The following is a 6432-nucleotide window of genomic DNA, read 5'->3' as shown; positions in this document are numbered from 1 at the left end:
AGAATGAGTAGGCACAAAATGCCCTTATCTGCTCCACAGTGCAGCTTGTGTATACGTTGGTCTCTTGGAGAATATTTGATAAATCATCTCTTTGCCTTCTTCAATGTGTTTTGGCTTTACACCACCTTTAAATGCTTTGAAGTTCTAAAAGACAAATATATCTTCATGTAATTTAAATGGCAATCAGCAGGCTCTTTCTTCCTCATGAATATCCAGAAAGCCGATGGCCACAGCAGGTAACTGATGAGGCTAATCTTTCAATGCCCTCATAATTCTCTGCCTGATTGCTTCTAGCGTGGGAGGATACACGATCACACAGACATCAGGTGATTTGATCAGGATCAGAATAGATTATTGATTGTCCTCAAGTGAACTGCATGCCTGTAGATGATGATGTCTCAAAGGAACCCTAAGAAGAAATCAATATGGAGACTTCTTGTAAATGAGAGCTAAAGGAAGGTTCTATGAAGTGCAAACCTAAGACTATTTAGTGTGGTGATGTTATACTTCATAGTCTGTTATTCTAACCAAAAGCCTGTAGAAAGACCAGCAGGTCCCAATCTGTGACTCTTTATTTTGAATAATTTGACTTTCATGCTTCATTAAAGTTTTTCTAAGCAGTAGGAATAATTTTTTAAAATAATGTTAACAAAAATTATTCCATTAGATGTTCTTTCCAAAGTGCAGAAAATAAGTAGAAGGCAAGGCCATTATAGTGATTAGAGCTACTCATATTCCTACCAGTGGTCTGCAATAAATGAAAATCTACATGCATTGTAATTTTATCTTTGCATTATACTTTAGATGATGGACATTTACACAATGAGATAATTCTACTCCGTGGGTTCCACAGACATGCCCTCCTTAGTCTTGGATTCTTCTCCCATGTCTGATCTTTTTCCTTATTCTCATTTTAGCACATTCATAAGGAAGTCCTCTACTCTTCCTTCTGCATTTTCTTTAACCAGTTTATAAAACCTAAGAACAAAGTTGGTAGGCTAATAAGATGCTCAGTTTTTATTAGTACCCTGTGATGTCATAACATCAGAGCTCTCCAATATGGTGCATACTTACAACTCAGCATTTCTCTTCTAAAGTTCATTTGTAGTTCATCTGCAGGTCCCAGTTTCTGAAGATATTGCACCTGCTATCCTGGGTTGAAGATATTCATTTCGGCATGGCCATTAGAACCTAAGAGTCCAGAAATACCACAGGGTTCAATCAGAGACTGTGCAATCTTCCACCAATCTTCCACCAGTAGGGACCACTTTCCCAGGAAGGTCAAGAAAAACTCATACATTTCATACACAGCCAAATCCATGGATTCAATGTTTTCCTAAATGGAAGCTACTCTTCTCTGTTGTCACAGCTAGTCTCTTACTTTATCCACATTCTATATGTAAAGCAAACCTTAGCACACCATCTCTCCAAATGCCTTAAACTCTTGCAATGACTTAAAGTTTAAGAGTTTAAAATCACACTTGATTTATTCACTGAACTCTGTCTTTCAAACTTTAAGCTTCTCTTCTTTATAAGCTCCTAAACTCACTTAACCCTAGCTTTAAAAAGCACTGCAGTACTCACATTGTATCCCTGTTCCTCTCATTACTTTTGCTTATGTTATCCATCCATGTTTTGAGACCATTTCTCTACTTATTTCAGAGACAATGTGGTTGCTGGAGTCAAATTGTTCATTCCACCGAACTTGTTTTCAAATGAAGTTTATCCTCCTAGATAGTTGCACTTTACCATATAATTTTCCATTGCCTCCTTGAACCTCTTGAGTTTAGGCCATGGAAGATGAACATCATGGACTTGATCTTTGCCCCTTACAGAGGAAAATAAAGGATTAACAAGTTCACCAGAAACTCTCCCTGTCACTACGAAAACCTCTCAAAGTGTGCACTTGGTGCAAGTAAAAGGTTAGGTTCTGTTTGGTTGTTTACACAATTTGGTTTACTCCATCTATGGTTTAGTCTGTCTTCTAGAATACGATTTTTTGGGTGTCCTTTGAAATCTCATTAAGATAAGAAATGCATTTGTTAAGAAAGAACATTTTTTCTCTACTGTCTTAATTTCAAAAAATTTAAGAGTGCTAATTTAATTAACAATACACTAAATAAAAGAAAATGCACCTATTTTATTAATATTTTTGACAATTAAGAAGTGAAATTGGAAGAGTGATTAGATTCATCATGGTATGATCCTTCTAACAAAGGAAAGAAAACTGGATCTTCAAATATGATCAATTAAACACTGTGCTAATGTGGCTAAAACTATGTGGGCAATCTAGTCCCTGAAAGACAGATTCTCTCAGTAAAGTCAATGTATGCACACCCCTCCTGATAATGACATCTTTTTCCATCATAGTAACAAGACATCCCTTTCTCTCTTATGGAAGATCAGGAAAGAGTCTTTCTCCAAAGAAAATTTATACCTAATGTTTAGATGGATAAGTGAAGGCCAAAGAATTCTTCCTGTATCTGCTGTTTTTCAATTGTCTTCAGTTCAAAATAACCCTTAGGCCAAAGTGCCCTTCACTTTAGTATATATCTTGTTTAGGAGCTATTGTAGAAGTTATTCAAATGTAATGAATAGAACTGCCTCCTAAGGAAGTACTTGAGTGTCTGGGACATAGAATAATGGAACCAAAGTATGATTTTACAACCTCAATCTTTACAGTTGAATGTATTCAGGGATAAGTAGGAAAATATAATTCAATAAATGTTCCAATAAAATGTCAAGTAACATTCCAGTTAATATTATCTTTGGAAATTACTAAGTACACACATATAAATTTCCCTATCATGTTTGATGATGAAAAATACTCTACTGAAAAAAAAAATGCTCTGCCCAAGCAACACACACCACTGAATGACTGAACTTTTCTACCTAGTTAGGCAGAGGGCAGATCGCACAAAGCCCTGACCGGCAGTGCAAAGAGCCTGTGTTTTATTTCACCTGAGATGGAAGGCACTGGATGCTTTCCAGCAGGAGAGACTCATATCTGATCTAGACTTTTAAAAGCTCCTTCTTGGCTGCTAGACAGAGAAGGGACAACAGAAGGCAAAGAATGGCAGTTATTAAGAGTCTAGTCTAGACAGAGAAGGTGACTTTTCCAACACAGTTGGCGCCACTGAGGCACTGACAACAAATCCCTGTGGATCCACAGCAGGAGGCCTTGAAGTACTCCTATCCTGAGAGCCTGGAATGGATCTGGAATCAGACTGCATTTGTCAAGTTTTCTCTCACAATCCACACTTTTGCCTCCACAAGGCACACTCTCACTCATCTCTCCAGCACACCATTTCTCTGACATGTACACCTTACAGGAGTTATCTTCTTTCTCTTCAACAACAATAATCTGCACAACACTGAACAAGAAAACAGATCCTTTGGAAACAATAGCCATAAAGGCTTTTCAAGCCAACATAGGTACCCTTCTCTTTCTTTTTTTTTTTTTTTTAATGTCACAAGGACTAAGGTTATCTTATAATTTAAAATCAGATCTTTAAACCTAGGTATACAGAAACAATTCGTATTGCACAAATTATTTGTGTTCATCCCATTTCTCCTCTGGAGGCAGAAAACAAATGTTAAAAACAAACAGGTCTTATTTTCCATGCCAGGAACATGCAGATTTTTTTCTGCTTAGGATCAGCTTAGCTCGTGGTTTTAGAGCAGTTGAACCTTGAGGTGCCCAGCGGTCTCCATACTCCAGAACAGAGCAGCTGATTGGAAGGGTTATACCCTAGACAGGTGAGGAAGCAACCTCTTAGCCTATGAGAAGTAGAGCAGCCAGGTGCTGCTTAGAGTCAAAAAACATCACTGGCTTACAAATGGCCCATGGCCTTGTAAGAAGTAAAGTACCTTCCCCCAAATGTAGATCTACTGCTTGTGATCCAGAATGGATGCTTTTGTGATGATTTACCTGGATACCCAAAGAGAGTTGTATATCTCATATGATCTAATTCATATTTTCAAGCTCATTTTCAAATTCACACACAATCAAGCTTATAGGAAAATCTTCCAAACTAGACAGCAATGTGTAGATTTCAACACATCAGTGATTGCAAATGATCTGCACTCTTTGATGATGTAATACTGGATCCAAGGACTCAGAGGACCCACAAGCTTCCAGGTTCCTTTGTATTTAAGTAGCAATGGGAATGGCCAAGACCAAGACACAATTGCAGTTCCCAATACCAATTACTGAGTGGTTACAAATAAGCTTACATTGTTTTGCTCCATTTTCTATGTATGTTGTCTTTTAAATCTCCTATTGTAAAATTTGTATTTTTAAAGGGGGGGGGTGTTCCAATGGCAGATGCTGAGAAGAGCCAAGTCAATCTTTCCTTTGGTTACCACTGGCAGGGTAGAGGGATTACCACAACCCTGAGTAGGTAGATGAGTAGTCTATGGTTCATCTTCTTCCACAAGCAGAAAGGGAATAGGGGAAGGTAAACACTTTTTTTTGAGATTTGTTGTCAGAGGAGCCTGATCCTCAGTTCTTTACAGCAAGACTCTTCATGAAATTCTCTGTAAAACCAAAGTTATGATCTCATCAATCAATCCAATGATAACAATAGCCCAACTATGATGCTCAACATGGTCCAAGCCAACCTTTCTTATCTGTTGCTGTTGCCCATCTTTCTGAAGCTGAAGTATCACTGTTGAGTTGACTGGTCTTATCCTTGCCACATTGGGGGTGGCTGTGCTCTAATTTTCTTCACAGACATGGTATATACTACCTGGGTGTTTGCCAGGTATTTGATATTTATATTTCTTTGTTCCCTTTTAGAGCCAAGAGATAAATATATAGCATTCCTCTAAAGCAGCTGCAAAGGCATATATATACTAAGTATGCCATTACCACCCAGCTCAAATATAACATAAATCTCTGCAATGGCCTCATGTTTATTTCTTGTCTCTCTGGATAATTCTACTCCTTTTTCAGCCCCTGTGAGGTCACCTGAGTGCCAGACTCGTATCTAAGATGGGTATATTTCACTCTGGGGCTAAGACAGAAGACACTAGAAGAGAAGCAGAAATCACTGGCCCCTTTCCTATGTTTTCAGCTCCTATTAAAAGAAATTAAAGTATTTCTTGTCAGAACTAGGTATCGTGATCTTTCGGCTCCAACTGAGATAAATTAGTTGAATTGTTCATTAATTTTGATATTGTAACATGAAATGAAAGCAGTTAGGGAAAGCGTGTATTTGTCTGATTAATTATTATATAAGAATGAGGCATTTACATTTTGTACTCCAGCAATTCTTTTAGCTATTTTACTTAGATTCACATTTGAATAAACATATAGTAATATCTTATAATTTCAAGACAATGTGAATATTAATAGGGTTCAAGGAACATTTCTGAAAGAGAAAAATGTGCAGGAATGATGTCCCCTAAATAATCAGGAGGAATAAGCAGAAAAGAAGGGGGGTTAAGCTAGAGCAGATAACAATGTCTGAATAAGAAGGGATGCCATGAAGGCAGCACCAGTAGCAATCTGTACCATTTTTAATGAATTACTATGTTTCTCCGCTTTACTTTTATCTTCTTTATGTTTATATTGTTATAATGTAACAATACTAATTATGTTTTATTATAATAACATAAGAATACATTCCTTGCACAAATCCATTCTGGTCAGCACCAGCACCGGGTCACCTTAGGCGCAGTCGGCGGACACCCCCAAGATCCCTAGAGGACTCTCCACGAGACTTAGGACCACTGGTGAGTGGAACACAACTTCTGTTCAATTCCAATCAAGCAGGACCTGAGACAGCATTAAGGAAGCAGAAAACCCGGTCTGACCAGGGTCACAGGACTCTTCCGGTCGGCGCCAGCACCTGGTCACCTTGGGCGCAGAGTTGGCATACACCCCCAAGGTCCCTAGAGGACAGCTTCTGAGGCAGACCTTGTTTCAGGCTCCAGGCATCCGGGCACATTCCATGACAGAGTAGAGGTGTCTGATTTGGCGGAGCACCTGGGGAAGCCATCTTGGTTCCCAGATCCCTCTGAGACTAGCCTGCACAGGTGAGAGTGTGGACTATAGAAGCAACACAGCTTCTGGGACAGGCCCTGTTTCGAGCCTTCATCTTCTGCCAGGAGGCAGGTCCAAACGCCAGATATCTGTGCACCTACCCTGTAAGAGGAGAGCTTTCCTGCAGAGAGTGCTCTGACCACTGAAACTCAGGAGAGAGCTAGTCTCCCAGGTCTACTGATAGAGGCTAACAGAATCACGGGAGGAACAAGCTCTAACCAGGGACAACTATAACAACTAACTCCAGAGATTGACACATGGCAAAAAGCAAACATAAGAATCTTACTAACAGAAACCAAGACCACTCACCATCATCAGAACGCAGCACTCCCAACTCACCCAGTCCTGGGCACCCCAACACACCTGAAAAGCTAGACCAGGAT

General features: G+C 39.3%; 1 long non-coding RNA gene across 1 annotated transcript in view; it reads right to left on the bottom strand.

Annotated features, from left to right (window-relative positions):
- Positions 1-266: 266 nt before the first annotated feature.
- Positions 267-6432, bottom strand: part of LOC110308852 — a 15573-nt gene continuing 9407 nt past the window's right edge. The window contains exons 2-3 of the long non-coding RNA XR_002379615.1: positions 1075-1191; positions 267-409 (exon numbers count right to left, since the gene is read on the bottom strand). This is a non-coding gene — a long non-coding RNA (uncharacterized LOC110308852). The remainder of the gene's footprint in view (positions 410-1074; positions 1192-6432) is intronic.

This window comes from Mus caroli, chromosome 2, assembly GCF_900094665.2.
Source record: "Mus caroli chromosome 2, CAROLI_EIJ_v1.1, whole genome shotgun sequence".
Classification (NCBI taxonomy): Eukaryota; Metazoa; Chordata; class Mammalia; order Rodentia; family Muridae; genus Mus; species Mus caroli.
The sequence above is the reverse complement of the archived record's forward strand: the minus strand, read 5'-3'. Positions and strand labels throughout refer to the sequence as shown.